The sequence below is a fragment of the Entelurus aequoreus genome, linkage group LG14 (assembly GCF_033978785.1).
Source record: "Entelurus aequoreus isolate RoL-2023_Sb linkage group LG14, RoL_Eaeq_v1.1, whole genome shotgun sequence".
Classification (NCBI taxonomy): Eukaryota; Metazoa; Chordata; class Actinopteri; order Syngnathiformes; family Syngnathidae; genus Entelurus; species Entelurus aequoreus.
Window position 1 is genome coordinate 19,282,978 of NC_084744.1, and position 23,615 is coordinate 19,306,592.

The 23,615-nt window shown below is 44.2% G+C and overlaps 1 long non-coding RNA gene across 1 annotated transcript in view; it reads right to left on the minus strand.

The window, feature by feature from the left end:
* The window catches only part of LOC133665287 (uncharacterized), an 80,077-nt gene that overhangs the window by 42,049 nt on the left and 14,413 nt on the right, over positions 1-23,615 (minus strand). The window contains exon 3 of the long non-coding RNA XR_009828731.1: positions 7,771-7,851. This is a non-coding gene — a long non-coding RNA (uncharacterized LOC133665287). The remainder of the gene's footprint in view (positions 1-7,770; positions 7,852-23,615) is intronic.

Below are 23,615 nucleotides of genomic sequence, written 5' to 3' on the forward strand. Positions count from 1 at the left end.
GCAGACACAAATTTTGTGTAATTTCATTGACTAAAACTGGACTAAAACTTAATTTTATTCAGACGACTAAAAATAAAAAATAAAAACTACAATACATTTTCGTCAAGACTATATCTAAAACTAAATTAATAACACTTAAAATAAATACAGACTTTTTGTTCCCGATTATAGCCAGGGGTGTGGATTTACCTAAACCACAAAGAAGACATTAATTGGAAAAAGGTGGTGATATTTCCAAAAAATGCCCCCAAAAAGCATTTTATATACAAGTACATTGTTTAACATTGGTCTGTAAGTTACACTTGACTGCAGCAACAGAACGGTTGTAATAGTAAGGAGCAAACTGCTCAGTCAGCATTAATACTGCCGATTAGTTCATTGTAAACAACATCATGGCAAGTAGGCATGTGTATCGTTAGGATTTTATGGAGACGATAGCCTTATCAATACCGGAATTTATCTTATCAGTACTATATGTAATTGGATGTTAAAAAATGCATTTTTATAAAAAAAATTATTGGCACAAGGTGTTAATATTATGTAACATCTAACAACAGGAAAGTCTTTTATCAACACCTGCTTTTAAAGTCTTAAACAAGTCAACTATGTTTGCAGTGTAAGATGAAATGCTGTGATGTCATCATCTTGTAAACACCCATCACTCTGTTTCTATTCATCGCAATTACACTCAGCTGTAAATAATATTTATGGAGCGCAGACCTTTTATGTGGTACTGTACATCATATCTTAATTTATATCATATCAAATTTGTAATATAGATCAATACAATATATTGAGTGGATTAATATTGGCCTGTGAATTACTGGACTGCTTGACACTGGATTTTGAGGGTCTTTTGAGGAGGAAATATTGTTGTGCTACAAACTTTTGTGTGGTGTTGCTTCCTTATTTGTCTTTATTCCAAGCTGGTTATCACATCCTTATAGGGCTGGGCAATATGGCAAAAAAAATGAATCATCTCATCTCTATTAAAGGCCTACTGAAAGCCACTACTACCGACCACGCAGTCTGATAGTTTATATATCAATGAGGAAATCTTAACATTGCAACACATGCCAATACGGCCGGGTTAACTTATAAAGTGCAATTTTAAATGTCTCGCTAAACTTCCGGTTGAAAACGTGTATGTATGATGACGTATGCGCGTGACTTCAAACGTTGAAACGGAAGTATTCGGACGCCATTGAATCCAATACAAAAAAGCTCTGTTTTCATCTCAAAATTCCACAGTATTCTGGACATCTGTGTTGGTGAATCTTTTGCAATTTGTTTAACAAACAATGAAGACTGCAAAGAAGAAAGTTGTAGGTGGGATCGGTGTATTAGCGGCTGGCTCCAGCAACACAAACAGGAGGACTTTGAGGTGGATAGCAGACGCGCTATCCGCTGCTAGCCGCCGACTGCATCGGTGATCGGGTGAAGTCCTTTGTCGCTCCGTCGATCGCTGGAACGCAGGTGAGCACGGGTGTTGATGAGCAGATGAGGGCTGGCTGGCGTAGGTGGATAGCTAATGTTTTTAGCATAGCTCCGTGAGGTCCTGTTGCTAAGTTACCTTCAATGGCGTCATTAGCAACAGCATTGTTAAGCTTCGCCAGGCTGGAAATTAAGCATTAACCGTGTATTTACAGGTCCATGGTTTAATAGTATTGTTGATGTTCTGTCTATCCTTCCAGTCAGGGGCTTATTTCTTTTGTTTCTATATGCAGTTAAGCCCGATGCTATCACGTTAGCTCCGTAGCTAAGGTGTTTTGCCGATGTATTGTCGTGGAAATAAAAGTCACTGTGAATGTTCATTTCGCGTTCTCAACTCTCATTTTCAAGAGGTGGTTTAAAATACAAATCCGTGATCCACAATAGAAAAAGGAGAGAGTGTGGAATCCAATGAGCCAGCTTGTACCTAAGTTACGGTCAGAGCGAAAAAAGATGCGTCCTGCACTGCACCCTAGTCCTTCACTCCCACGTTCCTCATCCACGAATCGTTCATCCTGGCTCAAATTAATGGGGTAATCGTCGCTTTCTCGGGCTAAATCGTTCTCGCTGTATTGAAAACAATGGGGAAATGTGAGGAGCCTTTCAACCTTTGACGTCACGCTACTTCCGGTACAGGCAAGGCTTTTTTTATCAGCGACCAAAAGTTGTGAACTTTATCGTCGATGTTCTCTACTAAATCCTTTCTGCAAAAATATGGCACTATCGCGAAATGATCAAGTATGACACATAGAATGGATCTGCTATCCCCGTTTAAATTTAAAAAAATAATTTCAGTAGGCCTTTAATGTCACTTTTTTTTACATTGTTTTTAACCTGCCAGTTGTATAGCATCTGGACAACAACTGAATAAACTAGGGATTAGTTCAACATTTTATTAACATTCTAAGTGAATATAAAAGGAAATTAAATAAGAAAACGCACAATAACAACGTACCAATACCGTATTTTCCGGACCATAGGGCGCACCGGATTATAATGCGCACTGCAGATGAATGGTCTAATTTTGATCTTTTTTCATCTATTAGGCACACCGGATTATAGAGCGCATTAAAGGAGTCATTTTATTTTATTTGTTTTTTTCTAAACTGAAAACACTTCCTTGTGGTCTACATCAGTGTTCCCCAACCACCGGGCCGCGGCCCGTTACCGGTCCTTGGGCCGTTTGGTACCGGGCCACACAAGAAATAAAAAAATATATATATATATATATTTTTTTTTTAAATTTTATTAAATCAACATAAAAAACACAATATATACATTATATATCAATATATATCAATACAGTCTGCAGGGATACAGTGCGTAAGCACACATGATTGTATTTCTTTATGACAAAAAAAAAATAAAAAAATACCATAACCCCCCCCCCCCCCCCCCCCCCCCCCCGGTCCGTAGCTACAAAAAGGTTGGGGACCACTGGTCTACATAACATGTAATGGTGGTTCTTTGGTCAAAATGTTACACTGCTTTATATTAGAAATGGCAACAGCATAGGATGAATGTCACATAAGAAGATAGAGAAAAAGAAGAAGCTTATTGACTACGGTGTCAGGACTTATGCAGATCCCAAATACAGATCAGCAGGTACCAGAAGGTAAGAAAAGTTGCTTTTGCATAATATTGCTAAACAAAACGCCAGATAATATGTCTTACCTTATACACACACCATAATAATACTCGTATGTTTAATGCGCCGACAATCCTTCAAGCGGTGCGGCTTCATAGCTTACCAAAGTCGTACTAAAACATTTTGATAGATTTTTGAGCGCTGTGTGTAATGTTCTATATTTTCAATGGAACATTTAAAATGTTGGTGTTGTTTATTTGAGACATATTGCCATCAAAGTGCAGCCTACACTTATCTATTATGTTTGACTGCCATCTACTGGTAAATAAAATAGCTTCGAAGTGGGTAAGCTCAACCAAACGTATTCCTTACATTAGGCGCAGCGGGTTATAAGGCGCACTGTCGAGTTTTGAGAAAGAAAAAAAATTAAGTGCGCCATATAGTCCGGAAAATACGGTAAATTTGGGTTGACATGTCTTCAAGTTTTCACACATCTATGGCGACAAGTAGTCATCATATTTGCAAAAGAAACATATCACCTGGCATGTGGAAGTCATTTGGAAAATGTTCGGCCTTTATTAGATAGTTTGGTAGTTTGAGGTGGCCGTGTATCCATCAGGCAAGCACAGAAATGGCCCCAGAATGGTGCACCGTGCAGGGCTGTGTATTGGGTGCTGGCCCCTGGCCGGCACGACTCCATGGTGTCCATGGTCTCCATTTGTCAAGTGCATGGTAAAAATGATTTCCCCTCAGTCAGATTACGGCAATTTCTGGGACTTTCCGCATATAGATTTTGTGTTAGCGAAAATTGAATCCGTCTGCGATTCCGATGACGCGCAAATCTATGATTCTGTTTACCTTTGCGTACCCAGAAGTGGGGCGGTAATAGGTCGACTCCGATTTGCTGTTCTGCCATGTTTTTTTTTATGCTTTGCAGAATCTTTCAGCGCGTGTGTGTCATAATTACGACGGTCAGCTGGATAAAAAAAGTACAGATAGCAGTAACATTAGTCCCAAAGTTTTACGGCCCGCTGGGACCGACCCAATTAGGAACCGGTACCTAAAAATACCGGGACTCTGTATACATCCCTAATGGCAAATATAACAAAGCTGAGCAGCACAAACATTTTTAGATAAAGCTGTTGGACACTCACCATTGAACTAATGGAAGTTGCCTACAGCCACAACTGTTAATGCCAATGTTTTTTGACCGGGCTAATTAAAGGAGGTTATTTGCTTTTGTAGACATAATGTTACTATAGGATGCGTTCAGGTTACACACAGGCATGTAGTCTATCTTAAATTGAGAATTACTAGTCTGTAGTATTGTTCCTATACTTTGTACCGGTACCAAAATTATTTCGATACTTTTCTGTACTTTTCGATACTTTTCTAGATAAAGGGGACCACAAAAAACGCATTATTGGCTTTATTTTAACAAAAAATATTATGTTGCATTAAACATACGTTTCTTATTGCAAGTTTGTCCTTAAATAAAATAGTGAACATACTAGACAACTTGTATTTTAGTAGTAAGTAAGCAAAGAAAGGCTCCTAATTTAGTCTGCTGACAAATGCAGTAACATATTGTGTAATTTTCCATTCTATAATTGTGTCAACATTATTAAGGACACGTGGTAAAAAATTAATTATTAATCTACATGTTCATTTACTGTTAATATCTGCTTACATTCACTTTTAACATGTTCCATCTACACTTCTGTTAAAATGTAATCACTTATTCTTCTGTTGTTTGGATACTTTACATTAGTTTTGGATGATACCACACATTTGGGTATCAATCCAATACCAAGTCGTTCCAGGATCCTACATTGGTCATATTTTTAAGTCCTCATGTGTCCAGGGACATATTTCCTGAGTTTATAAACATAATATAATTTTTTTTAAAATAAATAAATACGTTTCTTTATCGACGTAACCATAGTAGTATAGACGAGATACGCTCCTGTACTTGGTATCGTTACAGTGGAGGTTAGGTGTAGATCCACCAATGGCGTTTGTTTACATTTTGACGCCGGTGAGCTACGGTGTGTAGTGAAGCATGTTTAGCTATTCCTCGTCCTGCAGGGATGATACTTGTAAGAAACATATTTTATTTGTCGCCATGGAGGCAAGGATTAGTGATTTAGAAGTAGCTAAAACACTGCAGACTGGGGCTTGACTTTAGCCGCTAGCTAGCTAGCCATGTCTTAAAGCACCTCTTCCGGTGGGCGTTTCAGTGTTATAACTTCACCTTTATCGTTAGTTTTTAAGCCAAAATGCGTCCGTTCTCCCTTTTCTGTCTACCCACTGTGTCTGTTTGTAAGTACTCTGTAATTGTGCGCTGCCGAACATGCTCCTCTGCTTGTAAACCAGCAATGACATGACGACGACGACTAATACCGGTATACTGTACAACCCTACTAGTCTGGTACGCATATTAAAGTATTTTGAGACGGTTTTTTCCAATGCATTGTTAAAAAGGCGCGGTTGCACATGTTGCTGGTTGCATGAATGTCACGTTATGAAAGAAATTGAGAGCTTAAATTTCCATCTCATCTCTTTGCCCGTGAGAAGGATGGCGTGTGCTGTGAACCAAAGCCAAAAAAAGACCATCCAGACAGTCAGCAGCAAAAGCGAAAAAGCCGCAGGCCATTGTGACTGACATGGTGTGAGGGTGTGCCAGTGCCCTTGAGCAAAGGGCACTCTCCCGGCCTTGAAAGCACCACTGATGTGCAAACGTGCACTAAGATTTTTAACTAATTCTCTTGCCTTAAAGGGGAAAAAAACATGCAACAAGTATTTACTTTTTTTTTTTTCATTGCGGATTGAATTGGGGTGTGCAACAGTTTTAGTGCCAAGGTTGAGTTCATACCGTACATGAAGGACAGTTTTTGTTGACATTTTCCTTTGTGAATATGAATGAGAAAAATGAATGCACATGCAGAAGGTATGGATGTATCTACAGCATATGGGCACACTACTTGATGAGTCTCATCACTATGTTTATCCTTGTTATATAACTTATTGTCACAGTTTTGTTTATTAATATCATATCAAATGTGCTTATATTAGTTTTTAATTCATATAATACTGTTTCCTCTATTCTATTTCTAGTGACACTTGAGAAAAAAAACCTGTGTATATCACAAAACAAACTTTGTCTACCTCGCATCACCAATGTATTTTTTAAGAGACATTTTCTTTTGAACATTCTTCAGATGTTTCGACTTTATGATGCATTCACCCCATACATCATTCCGGAGGGCTGCATTTCCTCTTATGTTGATGATGAAAAATAGCAAGAGAAAAAAAAAAGTCCTTTATAGTAGTTCTGGTAGAATTTCATTATTACTTGATTCAATATTCTCCTGTGGACATGCTTGCATTACAGTCAAGTCATGTCCTCAAATTGTTAGGTTTTCAATCACGTGACCAAAAGGCACTTCTGGGTTTTCGGTGGAGGGCAAGAGTCCCATAGGCTACTGTTTATTTACATGCATTAGTGCAGATTTGGGGCTATTTTGAAAGGTTTAGAGGTATATTTACAAGCCAGATACCGTGAAAAAATACTAAAATGAGATGGAGTTGATTTATACACTCTTAAGAAAAAATATTTTTTAAATTTAAACCAGGGGTCCCCAAACTTTTTGACTCGGGGGCCGCATTTGGTTAAAAAAAAATTGCTATATATATATATATATATATATATATATATATATATATATATATATATATATATATATATATACTGTAAAACGAAGTAATGAATGAAGAATCCATACGAGCAGTAAAAAAGGATTGAAAATGGAAAAAGATTGGGAGGAAAATTATTTTTTTGTTTTAGTATGTTTTTTGTTTGAGGACAAACATGACACAAACCTTCCCAATTGTTAGAAAGCCTACTGTTTAATATGTTTGTGTGTATGCTTTAATGATGAGAGTATTTGGTGAACATTGTTTTGTCCCACTAATTTTGGCGGTTCTTGAACTCACCATAGTGTGGACTGTGACACGACAGTTTGTTTACATGTAAAATATCCCACTCCTTCTTTGTCTCATTTTGTCCACCAAACGTTAATTTTGTCCACCAAACGTTTTATGCTGTGCATGAATGCACAAAGCTGAGCTGTGTTGATGTAATTGACTTGTTGGAGTGTTAATCAGGCATATTTGGTCAGTGCATGACTGCAAGCTAATTAATGCTAACATGCTATTTAGGCTAGTTGTATGTACATATTGCATCATTATGCCTCATTTGTAAGTATATTTGAGCTCATTTAATATCCTTTTCTTTTATCCTCTTTGTATATAATTTAGTTTTGCATGTCTCGTGACACATTATCTGTATGTAATATTGGCTGCATTTCAGATAGTGTGCCATGTTGTTCCAGACCGCAGCAAACATTACCGCGCTTGCCAAAGATTGTAATAAATATATTAAAAAAAGACAGCCTGCCGTTTCCTTTAACTTGGACACACACATCTATACCTTTGGCCATTAAAAGTCAGTAATTTCCAGGAGTTATCTCAACTTCTGAGTAGCCTCTGATTTACTAATGGTTTCTAATGTTTTAAAAATGCGTAGAATAAATATTACATTTCAACAATTCTGTCAACAAAGATTTACGTCAGCCTGCAATACATAGTAATTTTGATAGTAGGCAAATATAGCTAATATAGCCACTTACGTTGAGGTGGCGACTTGTCCAAGGTGTACCCTGTCTACCGCCCGGATGCAGCTGATATAGGCTTCAGCACCCCCCACGACCCTGAAAGGGATAAGCAGTAGAACATGGATGGATGGATGGATAAACACTTACGTCATGTGTTGCCTTCATTATAAGACTTATATACAGCTTTTAATTTTTTGCGGCTCCAGACAGATTAGTTTTTTGTATTTTTGGGTTGTCGACTCCTGGATTAAGGGCTTAATATTCCATCCATGCATCCATTTTCTACCGCTTGTCCCGACACATCTTAAAATGTACCTTCAAAGTATATGCACTGTGTGTGTAAGGTGTGATGTATAATAAGATGCCCATACCAATAAGAGACACAAAACGTAATATTTCGATGAAAAAAATTGAGACAGACTTTTGTTTAACAAATGTAAACAAGTACGTCAATGAGTGAAATATGTAATACTGAGCATAATTTCCCTACATTGGTATTTTTTTGTTTGTTTTTTTCCCCCCAAAAAATGTGTCTTTTATTCAAGATGACAAAACAAGCTTATTTAGTTTGTTTGGGTTGAGAGAAGCTATGAAAATAAATGTTCACAAAATGAGTAGCTCTTGGCCATTTTCATTTTGTCAAAGTAGCTCTCACAAGAAAAAAGGTTGGAAACCCTTGTTTTACCGTACAATGTAATAGTTTAATTTGGCATGATTACTTGCTTGTGGGGATTTTGTTTCTGACAAAAAAAACAAAAACTAATGGATGTTATACTGCACACTGCAGTCTACTAGGATGTACACCCCCCACAACCCTGAAAGGGACAAGCGGTAGCAAATAGATGGATGGATGGTATCTTCTATAGAATACAGAATAGGGATTTCATTCCGTATTTTAGAATCCTAAACCTGTTGTTGTTGTTGTTTTTTATTCAGAGTGCTTTGAGAAAAGAACAGTGTCTCGGCTAATTGTTATGCTTTATGTTTTAAGCAAACATTTGAGATACAAACATTAATTGGCTTGGTGGATACCACAGTAAACCCGTAAGAGCCGCCAACAAAAATCAGGGCTTACTTGCTAGAAGTATGTTAATGAGAGATCAACACAACTTTGTTTTCCAACTATGGGAATAAAGAAAGTGAGTATGAAGGACAGTGCTGAGAAAAAGACGTGGATGATATTCATGAAATTAAAGTAGTAATTAATCAGAAAACATGACAGAGCGTGTAGCTAGCTAACTTGGCGAAGCCGCATGTGGCTCTAGAGCCGCGGTTTGCTATGCCGCGGTAGGCTATGTCTACACTAAGCAGGATAACCCCTTAAACAAATAATTATTTAGCCTAAGCCCCGTTTAAGCCACACTAAACCATCGTTTAGAATTCCTCTCCTTGGATAATTTTTTACACGGGTAAGTGCACCGTGTATATCTTGAATCTTTGGCTCTTAGCTTTGTATGGACTCATTGATCGTTTACAAACTGAGTTCGGAGAGGAAGGGAAGTCAGAAAGGCCGCACCCCACACATGAAGTGACGTCAGTAAGAATGCGCCACAGCCAGCTTCATAACAACCGGACCTAACCACTGGAACTATGAAGGCGAGTCATCCAGACATGCCCGTGTTTCTCACTTTTCTACATGTACAGACGCTTGTGCAAATCACACATGAATACCTTAAGAGAAGAAAACGCACGATTGCAGCTATTTCGGATACAACACATCTCAGACGGCAAGAGAACTTTCGAATGTCCAGGTCAGCTGTGATCCTACTAAACGATAAACTTTGTCCATTTGTCGAAGGAGAGAAAACGAGAATGCGGGCTCCCGTGGATGTGATAAAAATGGTAGCGTGTGCTTTGTATTACCTGACCGACGAGGGAAGACTACGAAAAACATTGAATGTATTTGGACTGGCAAAGCAGACTGTATCAGTTATTGTCCGCCATGTATGTCGCGGACTCAACGTCTAGGTCCAGAGTATATAAAGTCACCAAAAAGGAATGGACAATGAAGGTGAAGGCAAAAGAGTGAGGAGTGTCCTGACCAGATATCTAGATCCCTAGATTGATTGATGTAAAATGTTCTTCATCACATTGTTTACTTTCACTTGTTCATTAAAGATTTGATTAATATATGATGGCTCAGGTGTGATTCACTACAATAGGGGCTCAAAGCGCTCTGGATTCCAGTTAATTGAAATACCACAGCACTGGATATTGTTCAAATAATCCATCCATCTTCTTCCGCTTATCCGAGGTCGGGTCGCGGGGGAAGCAGCCTAAGCAGGGAAGCCCAGACTTCCCTCTCCCCAGCCACTTCGTCCAGCTCCTCCCGGGGGATCCCGAGGCGTTCCCAGGCCAGCCGGGAGACATAGTCTTCCCAACGTGTCCTGGGTCTTCCCCGTGGTCTCCTACCGGTTGGACATGCCCGAAACACCTCCCTAGAGAGGCGCTCGGGTGGCATCCTGACCAGATGCCCGAGCCACCTCATCTGGCTCCTCTCGATGTGGAAGAGCAGCCGCTTTACTTTGAGCTCCTCCCGGATGACAGAGCTTCTCACCCTATCTCTAAGGGAGAGCCAAGCCACCCGGCGGAGGAAACTCATTTCGGCCGCTTGTACCTGTGATCTTGTCCTTTCGGTCATGACCCAAAGCTCATGACCATAGGTGAGGATGGGAACGTAGATCGACCGTAAATTGAGAGCTTTGCCTTCCGTTTCAGCTCCTTCTTCACCACAACGGATTGATACAGCGTCCGCATTACTGAAGACGCCTCACCGATCCGCCTGTCGATCTCACAATCCACCTTTGCCTCACTCGTGAACAAGACTCCGAGGTACTTGAACTCCTCCACTTGGGGGGCAAGTTCTCCTCCCCAACCCGGAGATGGCACTCCACCCTTTTCCGGGCAAGAACCATGGACTCGGACTTGCTGATTCCCATCCCAGTCACTTCACACTCGGCTGCGAACCGATCCAGTGAGAGCTGGAGATCTTGGCCAGATGAAGCCATCAGGACCACATCATCTGCAAATAGCAGAGACCTAATCCTGCAGCCACCAAACCAGATACCCTCAACGCCCTGACTGCACGTAAAAATTCTGTCCATAAAAGTTATGAACAGAATCGGTGACAAAGGGCAGCCTTGGCGGAGTCCAACCCTCACTGGAAACGGGTCCGACTTACTGCTGGCAATGCGGACCAAGCTCTGACACTGATTATACAGGGAGCGGACCGCCACAATAAGACAGTCCGATACCCCATACTCTCTGAGCACTCCCCACAGGACTTCCAAGTCCACAAAGCACATGTAGACTGGTTGGGCAAACTCCCATGCACCCTCAAAGACCCTACCGAGAGTATAGAGCTGGTCCACAGTTCCACGACCAGGACGAAAACCACACTGTTCCTCCTGAATCCGAGGTCCGACTATCCGGTGTAGCCTTCTCTCCAGTACACCTGAATAGACCTTACCGGGAAGGCTGAGGAGTGTGATCCCACGATAGTTGGAACACACCCTCTGGTTCCCCTTCTTAAAGAGAGGAACCACTACTTCGGTCTGCCAATCCAGAGGTACCGCCCCCGATGTCCATGCGTGTTGCAGTCTTGTCAACCAAGACAGCCTCACAGCATCCAGAGCCTTAAGGAACTCCGGGCGGATCTCATCCACCCCCGGGCCCTTGTCACAGAGGAGCTTTTTAACTACCTCGGCAACCTCAGCCTCAGAAATAGGAGAGCCCACCACAGATTCCCCAGGAACTGCTTCCTCATAGGAAGACGTGCTGGTAGGATTGAGGAGGTCTTCGAAGTATTCCCTCCACCGATCCACAACATCTGCAGTCGAGGTCAGCAGAACACCATCCCCACCATACACGGTGTTGACATTGCACTGCTTCCCCTTCCTGAGGCGGCGGTTGGTGGTCTTGAATCGCTTCGAAGCCGTCCGGAAGTCGTTTTCCATGGCTTCCCCGAACTCCTCCCATGTCCGAGTTTTTGCCTCCGCAACCGCTGAAGCTGCACACCGCTTGGCCTGTCGGTACCTGTCTGCTGCCTCCGGAGTCCTATGAGCCAAAAGAGCCCGATAGGACTCTTTCTTCAGCTTGACGGCAACCTTCTAGGATTACCGCCACGACAGGCACCAACCACCTTGCGGCGGCCACAGCTTCAATCGGCCGCCCCGAGGTACGGAACATCGTCTACTCGGACTCAATGTCCAGCGCCTCCCTCGTGACATGTTCAAAATTCTTCCGGAGGTGGGAATTTAAACTCTCTCTGACAGGAGACTCTGACAGGCGTTCCCAGCAAACCCTCACAATGCATTTGTACCTGCCAGGTCTGTCCGGCATCCTCCCCCACCATCGCAGCCAACTCACCACCAGGTGGTGATCGGTAGAAAGCTCCGCCCCTCTCTTCACCCGAGTGTCCAAAACATGAGACCGCAAATTCGATGACACAACTACAAAGTCGATCATGGAACTGCGGCCTAGGGTGTCCTGGTGCCAAGTGCACATATGGACACCCTTATGTTTGAACATGGTGTTTGTTATTGACAATCTGTGACGAGCACAAAAGTCCAATAACAAAACACCACTTGGGTTCAGATCCGGGCGGCCATTCTTCCCAATCACGCCTCTCCAGGTTTCACTGTTGTTGCCAACATGAGCGTTGAAGTCCCCCAGTAGAATGAGGGAATCACCCGGGGGAGCACTCTCCAGTACTCCCTCGAGTGAATCCAAACAGGGTGGGTACTCTGAGCTGGCGTTTGGCGCGTAAGCGCAAACAACAGTCAGGACCCCCCCCCCCCCCCCCCACCCACCCCCACCCCCCACCCAAAGGCGGAGAGAAGCTACCCTCTCGTCCACTGGGTGGAACTCCAACGTGCAGGCTTTGAGCCGGGTGGAAACAAGAATTGCCACCCCAGCCCGTCGCCTCTCACTGCCGGCAACGCCAGAGTGGAAGAGTGTCCAGCCCCTCTCAAGAGAACTGGTTCCAGAGCCCTTGCTGTGCGTCGAAGTGAGTCAGACTATATCTAGCCGGAACTTCTCCACCTCACGCACTAGTTCAGGCTCCTTCACCCCCAGCAAGTTGACGTTCCACGTCCCAAGAGTTAGCTTATGTAGCCGAGGATCGGACCGCCAAGTGCCCTGCCTTCGGATGCTGCGCAGCTCACACTGCACCCGACCTCTATGGCCCCTGCTATGGGTGGTGAGACCATTGGAGGGGGGACCCACATTGCCTCTTCGGGCTGTGCTCGGCCGGGCCCCATGGGGACAGGTCCGGCCACCAGGCGCTCGCCATCATGCCCCACCTCCGGGCCTGGCTCCAAAGGGGGGCCGCGATGACCCGCGTCCTGGCGAGGGAAATCTGGGTCCTTTGTTTGTGTTCTTCATAGAGGTCTTCGAGCTGCTCTTCGTCTGATCCCTCACCTATGACCAGTTTGCCTTGGGAGACCCTACCAGGGGGCATAGAAGCCCCCGGACAACATAGCTCCTAGGATCATTGAGACACGCAAACTCCTCTACCACATTAAGGTGGCAGCTCAGAGGGGAGTGAGTTAAATTAAATTCAAGAACTTGCACACAAAGCAACACTGGAGGTGACTATGACGTGCGCATTTTCCGCGCATGCGTACGAGGTCACGTTGCGCCGGCGGACGGAGGGGAGGAAGGAGGTCTTAAACAACCATTGTGTGTGTGTGGACAAGGATAAGGTTAGGTGGGATTTACCCTGGATAACCAGGTAGTGTAGAAGGGGCCTAAGTCAATGGGCCATGCTTGCTTGCTATGAACTCTGCCTAGCAACAGGTGGTGACGAGACTACTGTAGCGGAAAAAAAACCGAGAGTTATTACCTTGATGGATATTGCTGTGTCAGCAACATAGTTACAACTTTATGTCAGTTGTTAAGTTTTATAGTGAATCACAGACGATGTTGTGTGTAAGATTTATAAGACGGGAAAGAAATTGGAATGGGGAAAAAAGACAAGGATGCGAGCATGTTTTCCGGTGGCGACGACGCTGGAGATGAGGGCGGCGCCGTGGGACGGCCCGCCGGAGACGGCCCGCCGGAGACAAGGAGGACGGAGGCGGCGCCGTGGGAAGGCCCGCCGGAGACGAGGAGGATGGAGGCGACGCCGTGCAAAGGCCCGCCGGAGACAAGGAAGACGGAGGTCATTTCAATATTGCTCATTTCAAGCATTATTTATTTCCTGGGGCATTTATTTCAGTGCCCATAGCATGCTTTTGCTTCTTTTTGTAAAAATGGGGCAAATTTTAGCCCCCTGCCAAAGGTGCGAAAGCGTTTCGCATGGCATGCCAGCACATGACTTATCAGGAAATACATGTGGCCATAAAAATGATGACATCAAATTCTTCAGGGAAATATATTGTTTGTTTGGCGAGAGACGCTGGCAGAGCTTTATCACGCTTGAATGGAGTGTTTTATACATTTGCTTTGACAGTGACTAATGAACAAGTGTAACATAATGTATCCGTCAGCTTTTGTTTTCTGGACGATTTCATGCACTCGGGAAATGATGATGTTCGCCCCCCATCTCAGCCACAAAAAAAAACAAAAATGATTCAAGGTCCACTCGAGTGTGCAGCTGCTGTCCGTCACCGGGCACCTTTTGCCCGAAAAGAGCAGCATTCCACTCCCAAACACAGAAGATGGGGTACAATGTGACCTTCACAATAATCTTTTCTGACAAACCTGATATGACATTTTGAGCGTGGCGGGTTATTGTGTGGACGAGGGTTCAATCATGGCATCATTAATAGCTTTGGAGGGAGGCCAGCCATTCATGACATTGCACTTTAAGGCTTTGCCAAGAAATCCAGCAGCCCAAATGAGAAGCTTGTAGATATTTTCTACGAGGCTCTTTTGTGACCAGAGGGGAGCCTTTGATTAATGGCCGCCTCCCGCCTCTTGTGACGCCTTCGAGGAAATCCAGAAGAGAAAAAAAAAGAATTCTCTTGTCTTTGAAAGTGAGCAGGTTGACCATGACTGAGCTGTCAGCCGCGAGAAATATTCCAGCTCCCTGTTTGCTCATTTACCAAACACTAAAAAGCTAATAGAGCTGGAGAGGGTTTTTTTGTGTTGTTTTGAGTGATTATATTAATTGAGTTATATCTACGTGCCATCCCAGAGAAAAAGCATTTCATAGGAATATCGACCAGAGTGAGACGCAGCGGTTTTAGTCACTTTTTACCAGCAAAGGATGGATTTTGCTCAGGTAAACGTACTGGCTCTAATTTGTGTGAGAATGCTCTCACTAATTCTTGGCACGATTGTTTTCCTCCGTCCACAAGGCTACCACTAATGATGTCACCTTCTCACATTGCCTTTTGCATCTGTGAAGACCTTGTCGGTATGACGCCAAAATCTCATGGTGCAAGGTCGGTCGGGACAGTAAGGGGTTGCCTTCGACTTTTTAATGATAACGAGCATCTTGCTTATATTACCATATTGACCTAAAGGGGTACTGCACTTTTTTGGAATTTTGTCCATCACTTACAATCATTATGAGAGGCAAGAACACATGTCTTTCTTTTTTTTTGGAATTCTAAAAGATGAAAAAAATGTCTTGCAAGATGTGGCTAATGGGAGTCACCTATTTTGCCTTCAAAGCCCTCTAAAATAAATTCTCCAACAATGTTTTGTGTACACGCTACAGGTGTATATATATAATGTAGTAACAGACACGTTCATACCAATATGTAATATGTTCAATATTGTTAATTTCAAGCATCATTTATTTCCTGGGGCATTTATTTCAGTGCCCATAGCAACGTACTTCCTACTTTTACCAACAAATGTTAGTTTCAATGTACCTGCTCTTGGAACAAAAAGCGTACACGAATAAACGGCGGTGCCGTGGGAAGGCCCGCCAGAGACGAGGAAGACGGAGGCGGCGCCGTGGAAAGGCCCGCCGGAGACGAGGAAGACTGAGGCGGCGCCGTGGAAAGGCCCGCCGGAGACGAGGAAGACAGAGGTAATTTCAATATTGGTCATTTCAAGCATTATTTGTTTTCTTGGGGCATTTATTTCAGTGCCCATAGCAACACACTTCCTACTATTGTCAACAAATGTTAGTTCCAATTTACGGAATGAGGTATCACAACCCTATCTTTTTTAACCTGAATATACGGAGGATGAACTGCTGCTTATAGAAGCGTTGTGAGCGCAAAGAGATGCTGAAACATTAGAGCAGACGGAAGCTGAGAGAGTCACGACCTGTGTGACTTAACGGTGTAAATGTGGAACTTGCTAAGCTACAGTATGCCAACAGAAATGGAGTGCTTACCCAAAACCAACTGGAAAAAATGTTCCCTGGCCAGCTGGACCAAACGGACAACTGTCCATTGAGTGAGTCACTTTAATATTGATCATGATACATGCAGCACGTCATGCTTGTTATTACAACTATTACACTGTGGAGCTAGCTGTGTACAAACAAAACATGAAATGTGGGCTAATACTTTACAGGTACTGTAATATGATTGATCATGTTTTTTCAGTCAGTACAGATTGGTGTCCTATTGTGTTGTGTATTACAAACTCAAAAGCCATTCGGCTGCTGGCTCAGGAGCTAGCTTACGGCTAATGCCGTAGCATGTTACTATGCTCAATAAACAGTTTCTCAGTGTTCATTCTTACAATAAAAATGTCGCTACAGCTTGGTTATTATACAGGTTACAGAACGCAAATGATGTTTTGTTGGTGGTTTTTGAATGCACTTTTAGAGTTATTTAGAGGCAGAATGGATTGCTCCCATTAGATGTATTGCTAGCAACCTACATTGAGCCGATTATTAGAAATTATAATACCAAAAAAAAAAACATACGTGTTCTTGTCCCTCATAAGGATTGTGAACAATATGCAACATTTATAAAAAGTGCAGTTCCCCTTCAAGTGTATGTTCTTTTACACAGTACATATTCCATCCATCCATTTTCTACCGCTTGTCAGAACAAGTAGGGTCTTATACCGAAAAATATTTAAGGGGGGGCATCAATTTTCGTTTTGCGGTAGCACGCACACTTGTTAGAGCTTCGTGCTGGCCTTTGTTCGTCTACAACTGATTACTATGTGTAAGACAAACACTTTATATTTGTGGTTATCATAAAGATATGTATTTAAAATTATTTAGGCCTTTATCGTGTCTGAAAAATTAAAGAGTTGGCCATTTCGATCACTGTGATGAGGTGGCGACTTGTCCAGGGTGTACCCCGCCTCCCGCCCGATTGTAGCTGAGATAGGCTCCAGCGCCCCCCGCGACCCCGAAGGGAATAAGCGGTAGAAAATGGATGGATGGATGGATGGCCATTTCGATCATATAAATTGTTCAGGACTGTTGATCCAATATTGATGTGCTAAAACTGTGTTCTTGTTTAAAAGCTACATACATTATTAACTGTTGTTTGTTCATGCACATAATAAATATTAATAAAGTGTTTAGATGTATTCATTAAATCAATGTATTCATGGTTGCCAAAAAGTGATGCAAAGTACAAACCCCAAAACCAGTGAAGTTGGCACGCTGTGTAAATCGTAAATAAAAACAGAATACAATGATTTGCAAATCCTTTTCAACTTATATTCAATTGAATAGACTGCAAAGACAAGATATTTAATGTTCCAACTGGAAAACGTTATTTTTTGCTAATATTAGCTCATTTGCAATTTGATACCTGCAACATGTTTAAAAAAAGCTGGCACAAGTGGCAAAAAAGAATGAGAAAGTTGAGGAATGCTCATCAAACACTTATTTGGAACATCCCACAGGTGAACAGGCTAATTGGGAACAGGTGGGTGCCATGATTGGGGATAAAAGCAGCTTACATGAAATGCTCAGTCATTCACAAACAAGGATGGGGCGAGGGTCACCACTTTGTGAGCAAATTGTCAAACAGTTTAAGAACAACATTTCTCAATGAGCTATTGCAAGGAATTTAGGGATTTCACCATCTATGGTCCGTAATATCATCAAAAGGTTCAGATAATCTGGAGAAATCACTGCTTGTAAGTGATCATATTACGGACCTTTTATCCCTCAGGTGGTATTGTATCAAAAAGTGACATCAGTGTGTAAAGGATATCACCACATGGGCTCAGGAACACTTCAGAAAACCCCTGTCAGTAACTACAGTTTGTCGCTACATCCGTAAGTGCAAGTTAAAATTCTACTATGCAAAGCGAAAGCCATTTATCAACAACACCCAGAAACGCTGCCGGGTTTGCTGGGCCCGAGTTCATCTAAGATGGACTGATGCAAAGTGGAAAAGTGTTCTTTGGTCTGACGAGTCCACATTTCAAACTGTTTTTGGAAACTGTGGATGTCGTGCCCTCCGGAACAAAGAGGAAAAGAACCGTCCGGATTGTTATAGGCGCAAAGTTCAAAAGCCAGCATCTGTGATAGTATGGGGTGTATTTGTGCCCAAGGCATGGGTAACTTATACATCTGTGAAGGCATCATTAATGCTGAAAGGTACATACAGGTTTTGGAGCAACATATGTTGCCATCCAAGCAACGTTATCATGGACACCCCTGCTTATTTTAGCAAGACAATGCTAAGCCACATGTTACAACAGCGTGGCTTCATAGTAAAAGAGTGCGGGTACTAGACTGGCCTGCCTGTAGTCCAGACCTGTCTCTCATTGAAAATGTGTGGCGCAATATGAAGCGGAAAATACCACAACGGAGACCCGTTGAACAACTTAAGCTGTACATCAAGCAAGAATGGGAAAGAATTCCACCTGAAAAGTTTCAAAAATTGGTCTTTACTGAGTGTTGTTAAAAGGAAAGGCCATGTAACACAGCGGTAAAAATGCCCCTGTGCCAACTTTTTTGCAATGTATTGCTGCCATTAAGTTAATGATTATTTTCAACAAAAAAAAAGTTTCTCAGTTGGAACATTAAATATCTTGTCTTTGCAGTCTATTCAATTGAATATAAGTTGAAAAGGATTTGCAAATCATTGTATTCTGTTTTTATTTACGATTTACACAACGTGCCAACTTCACTGGTTTGGGGTTTTGTACATCAAAGATACTAAAACAATATTATATTTAATCAGATTATGTTTAATCAGGTGATGATTATTATCCAATTGCAACCATGACTAAATTATGCTCACTGCATTGCGTTACTATCAACTGCAAGATAAATGACAGGACACAATTAAATATTCATTTACCATACTGTATGTTTGTATACAACAAACTAAACACCATTATAAAGACTGTTATTTTACTTTTCTGTATTATTTTTCGTCTGACTTTTTTTGTGTATCATCCACGTCCTGTTTTGAATCGTTGGCAGCAGCAGTTTTCTGCCACGCTACATGTATTTTGGACCACGTTGTTATTGTTGCTATTCTAGATTGTTTGGACTAAATGCTTCCTGTTATATACCAGGTGTCAAGACTAGGTCTATGGCGTGGTTTGCTCTCCCGTGGTGCAAAATAATTGAAACGGACGTGGCGTGCAGGTAAAGACATAGTTTAATTATTACTATAAACTCAAACAAAAGGTACAAACAAAAGGCGCTCACAGAGGAGGTAAAAAACTTGACTAGGAAAACAAAAGGCGCGCACAATGGCGGAGAACTATGAACATTAAACAAACAAAAAACTTACGTGACAAGAGATGAAACAAGAACTAACGTGACAAGGAACTGTGGACATGGCATGAATGGGTGATGTCGCCAGGACGAACAACAGAAACAGAAAAGCCTATATAGTGACATGATAAGTGAAAACAGGTGCGTGACTAACTGTGAACAGGTGCGTGACATGACTGTGAAAACGTGAGACAGGTGTGTGTGAGTCCAAACGTGGAACAGGTGAAACTAATGGTTGCTATGGTGACAAACAAAACCAGGAAGTGAAACAAGGAACTAAGGAAGTGTCCAAAAAACAAAACAGCACATGGCCAAACAAAAACATGAACACAGACATGACAGAACCCCCCCCTTACGGACAGATCCCAGATGTCCAAAAACAAAAAACAGGATCAAGAGTCATGGGAGGGGGGGAGGGGGACATGGCGGTGGGTCGCCAGACCAGGTGTCCCCGAATCCACCGGGGCAGAGTCAGGTGGCGGCGGCGGGTAGACCGCCGCTGAACCTGACGAGGTGGGCGACCTGGGAATGGCCACATTCGTGGCAGACGAGGAGGTCGGCGCACCTGGCGTGGCGGACGCCCATGGAAAGGCCACATCCTTGGCCGACGAGGAGGTGGGCGCGTTGTCGTGGCAGGCGGCGAAGCTTGGCGTGGTGCGTCAGGCGGCGAAGCTTGGCGTGGTGCGTCAGGCGGCGAAGCTTGGCGTGGTGCGTCAGGCGGCGAAGCTTGGCGTGGTGCGTCAGGCGGCGAAGCTTGGCGTGGTGCGTCAGGCGGCGAAGCTTGGCTTGGTGCGTCAGGCGGCGAAGCTTGGCTTGGTGCGTCAGGCGGCGAAGCTTGGCTTGGTGCGTCAGGCGGCGAAGCTTGGCGTGGGGGGTCTTTGTCTTGGCCTTGGCGGTCTTGGTCTTGGCAGCGTGGGTCATGGTCCTGGCAGCGTGGGTCTTGGTCTTGGACTTGGCGTGGTTGGTCTTGGACTTGGACTTGGCGTGGTTGGTCTTGGTCTTGGCGTGGTTCTTGGTCTTGGCGAGGGTCTGGGTCTTGGACTTGGTCTTGGACTTGGACTTGGCGTGGTTGGTCTTGGTCTTGGCGTAGTTGGTCTTGGACTTGGTCTTGGTGTGGCGGTGCTTGGACTTGGTCTTGGTTTGGGTCACTTGGCGGGTCTTGGTCTTGGTCACTTGGCGGGTCTTGGTCTTGGTCACTTGGCGGGTCTTGGTCACTTGGCGGGTCTTGGTCTTGGTCACTTGGCGGTTCTTGGTCACTTGGCGGTTCTTGGTCACTTGGCGGTTCTTGGTCTTGGTCACTTGGCGGGTCTTGGTCTTGGTCTTGGCTTTGGTCTTGGCGTGGGGCAGCCACGGGCGGCACTTGGCGGCGTGGGGCAGCCACGGGCGGCACTTGGCGGCGTGGGGCAGCCACGGGCGGCACTTGGCGGCGTGGGGCAGCCACGGGCGGCACTTGGCGGCGTGGGGCAGCCACGGGCGGCACTTGGCGGCGTGGGGCAGCCACGGGCGGCACTTGGCGGCGTGGGGCAGCCACGGGCGGCACTTGGCGGCGTGGGGCAGCCACGGGCGGCACTTGGCGGCGTGGGGCAGCCACGGGCGGCACTTGGCGGCGAGCAGGTACTGGCGGCGCTTGGCGTGGAGCAGGTACTGGTGGCGCTTGACGTGGAGCAGGTACTGGTGGCGCTTGGCGTGGAGCAGGTACTGGTGGCGCTTGACGTGGAGCAGGTACTGGTGGCGCTTGACGTGGAGCAGGTACTGGTGGCGCTTGGCGTGGAGCTGGGCGTGGAGCAGGTAGATCTTGGCATGGTCGAAAAACTGGTGGTGGCGGCCGTGCTGGTGGCTGTGGCTTGGCAGGTCGAAAGACAGGTGGTGGGGGTCGTGCTGGAGGCTGTGGCTTGGCGTGACGAAAGACTGGTGGTGGGGGTCGTGCTGGTGGCTGTGGCTTGGCAGGTCGAAAGACAGGTGGTGGTGGTCGTGCTGGAGGCTGTGGCTTGGCGTGACGATGCTGAGCCACCCCACCTGAACAATTCCCAGCCCTAGCCCCCCCCTCAAGGAGCGGATCCCAGACGCGCTCCCCGCGGTCTGGAACCGTCTTTTGGGGTGGGCGGAGGGGGTTCAGGAGGAGGGCAGAATCCTCCCCTCTAAATTGTCCAAAATGTCTTTCTTCTTGTACCTGGGATCTTGTGGGTGAAAAAAAAAAGTGTGACTTGGGCGTGGCTTGAGTCCTGGGGGGCGGGGCATGGAATTTGGGTGGCTTGGATTGACAGGATCTGATTTCTAAAAACATGTCCTGGTAATGTCTTATCATGTTTTTAGAGTCTTTGGCTGGAGGCGGATGATCAAAAGAAAAAGAGTTCAGAAAAAAAAAATCCTGGTCTGCGATGTCATTTTGGAGCTGTGGAGCTGGCAGCAACCTGCTTCCGCCCGGAGTGGGAGGAGCCTGCGGCAGCGCCGCATGCTGTCCGCTCGCCTTCCCTGATGTCTTTGGTCTGGAGCGGCGCTTCCAGGACTGCGGTGACGCAGCGCCATCCTCGGACCAACTGGAGCTCAATGGCACCAGATTTCCATCTGGCCCCCACATCAGGTCTCTGCGCTTACCGGAGGAATAACGCAGCGTCTCTTCCTCCAACGCGCGGAGGACCTCCCACGTTGCCTCGTCAAAATTGTCCAATTTTTTTGCGGGAGAGCTCTCGTGCTGGCGACATCTGTCATAACTGGGTCTATGGCGTGGTTTGCTCTCCCGTGGTGCAAAAGAATTGGAACGGACGTGGCGTGCAGGTAAAGACATAGTTTAATTATTACTATAAACTCAAACAAAAGGTACAAACAAAAGGCGCTCACAGAGGAGGTAACAAACTTGGCTATGACAAAACAAAAAGCGCGCACAAAGGCGGAAGTAAAAAACTAGACTATGAAACAAACAAAAACTTACGTGACAAGAAACTGTGAACATGGCATGAATGTGTGATGTCGCCAGGACGAACAACAGAAACAGAAAAGCCTATATAGTGACATGATAAGTGAAAACAGGTGCGTGACTAACTGTGAACAGGTGCGTGACATGACTGTGAAAACGTGAGACAGGTGTGTGTGAGTCCAAACGTGGAACAGGTGAAACTAATGGTTGCTATGGTGACAAACAAAACCAGGAAGTGAAACAAGGAACTAAGGAAGTGTCCAAAAAACAAAACAGCACATGGCCAAACAAAAACATGAACACAGACATGACACCAGGAAGTTTTTTTCTTACTGAACACCTAGATGTGCACATTAATTCACATTCCATAATTTAATTCCACATACTGATATGCTAAAGGTTTTAAGTGTTGTACAAGCATACAAATGTTTTAATTTAGATTTTCCTCTAAGGTTATATTTCTCCTCTTTTGTTGAGAAGAATTGTTGTACATTCTTGGGTAGCAGGTTATAGTTTGCTTTGTACATCATTTTAGCTGTTTGCAAATGCACCAAATTGTTGAAATTCAATAATTGGGATTTAAAGGCCTACTGAAATGAATTTTTTTTATTTAAACGGGAATAGCAGATCCATTCTATGTGTCATACTTGATCATTTCGCGATATTGCCATAATTTTGCTGAAAGGATTTAGTAGAGAAAATCGACGATAAAGTTCGCAACTTTTGCTCGCTGATAAAAAAAGCCTTGCCTGTACCGGAAGTAGCGTGACGTCACAGGAGGTAATATTCCTCACAATTTTCATTTGTTTACAATGGAGCGAGAGAGATTCGGAGCGACAGAGCGACGATTACCCCATTAATTTGAGCGAGGATGAAAGATTCCTAGATGAGGAACGTTACAGTGAAGGACTAGAGAGGCAGTGATGGACGTATCTTTTTTCGCTCTGACCGTAACTTAGGTACAAGCTGGCTCATTGGATTCCACACTCTCTCCTTTTTCTATTGTGGATCACGGATTTGTATTTTAAACCACCTCGGATACTATATCCTCTTGAAAATGAGAGTCGAGCACGCGAAATGGACATTTAAAGTGACTTTTATCTCCACGACAATACATCGGTGACACACTTAGCTACTGAGCTAACGTGATAGCATCATTCTCAAATGAAGATAGAAACAAAAGAAATAAAACCCTGACTGGAAGGATAGACAGAAGATCAACAATACTATTAAACCATGGACCTGTAACTACACGGTTACATCAACAGCCGTGCTCACCTGCATTCCAGCGATCGACGGCGCGACGAAGGACACCCATCATCGACGAGG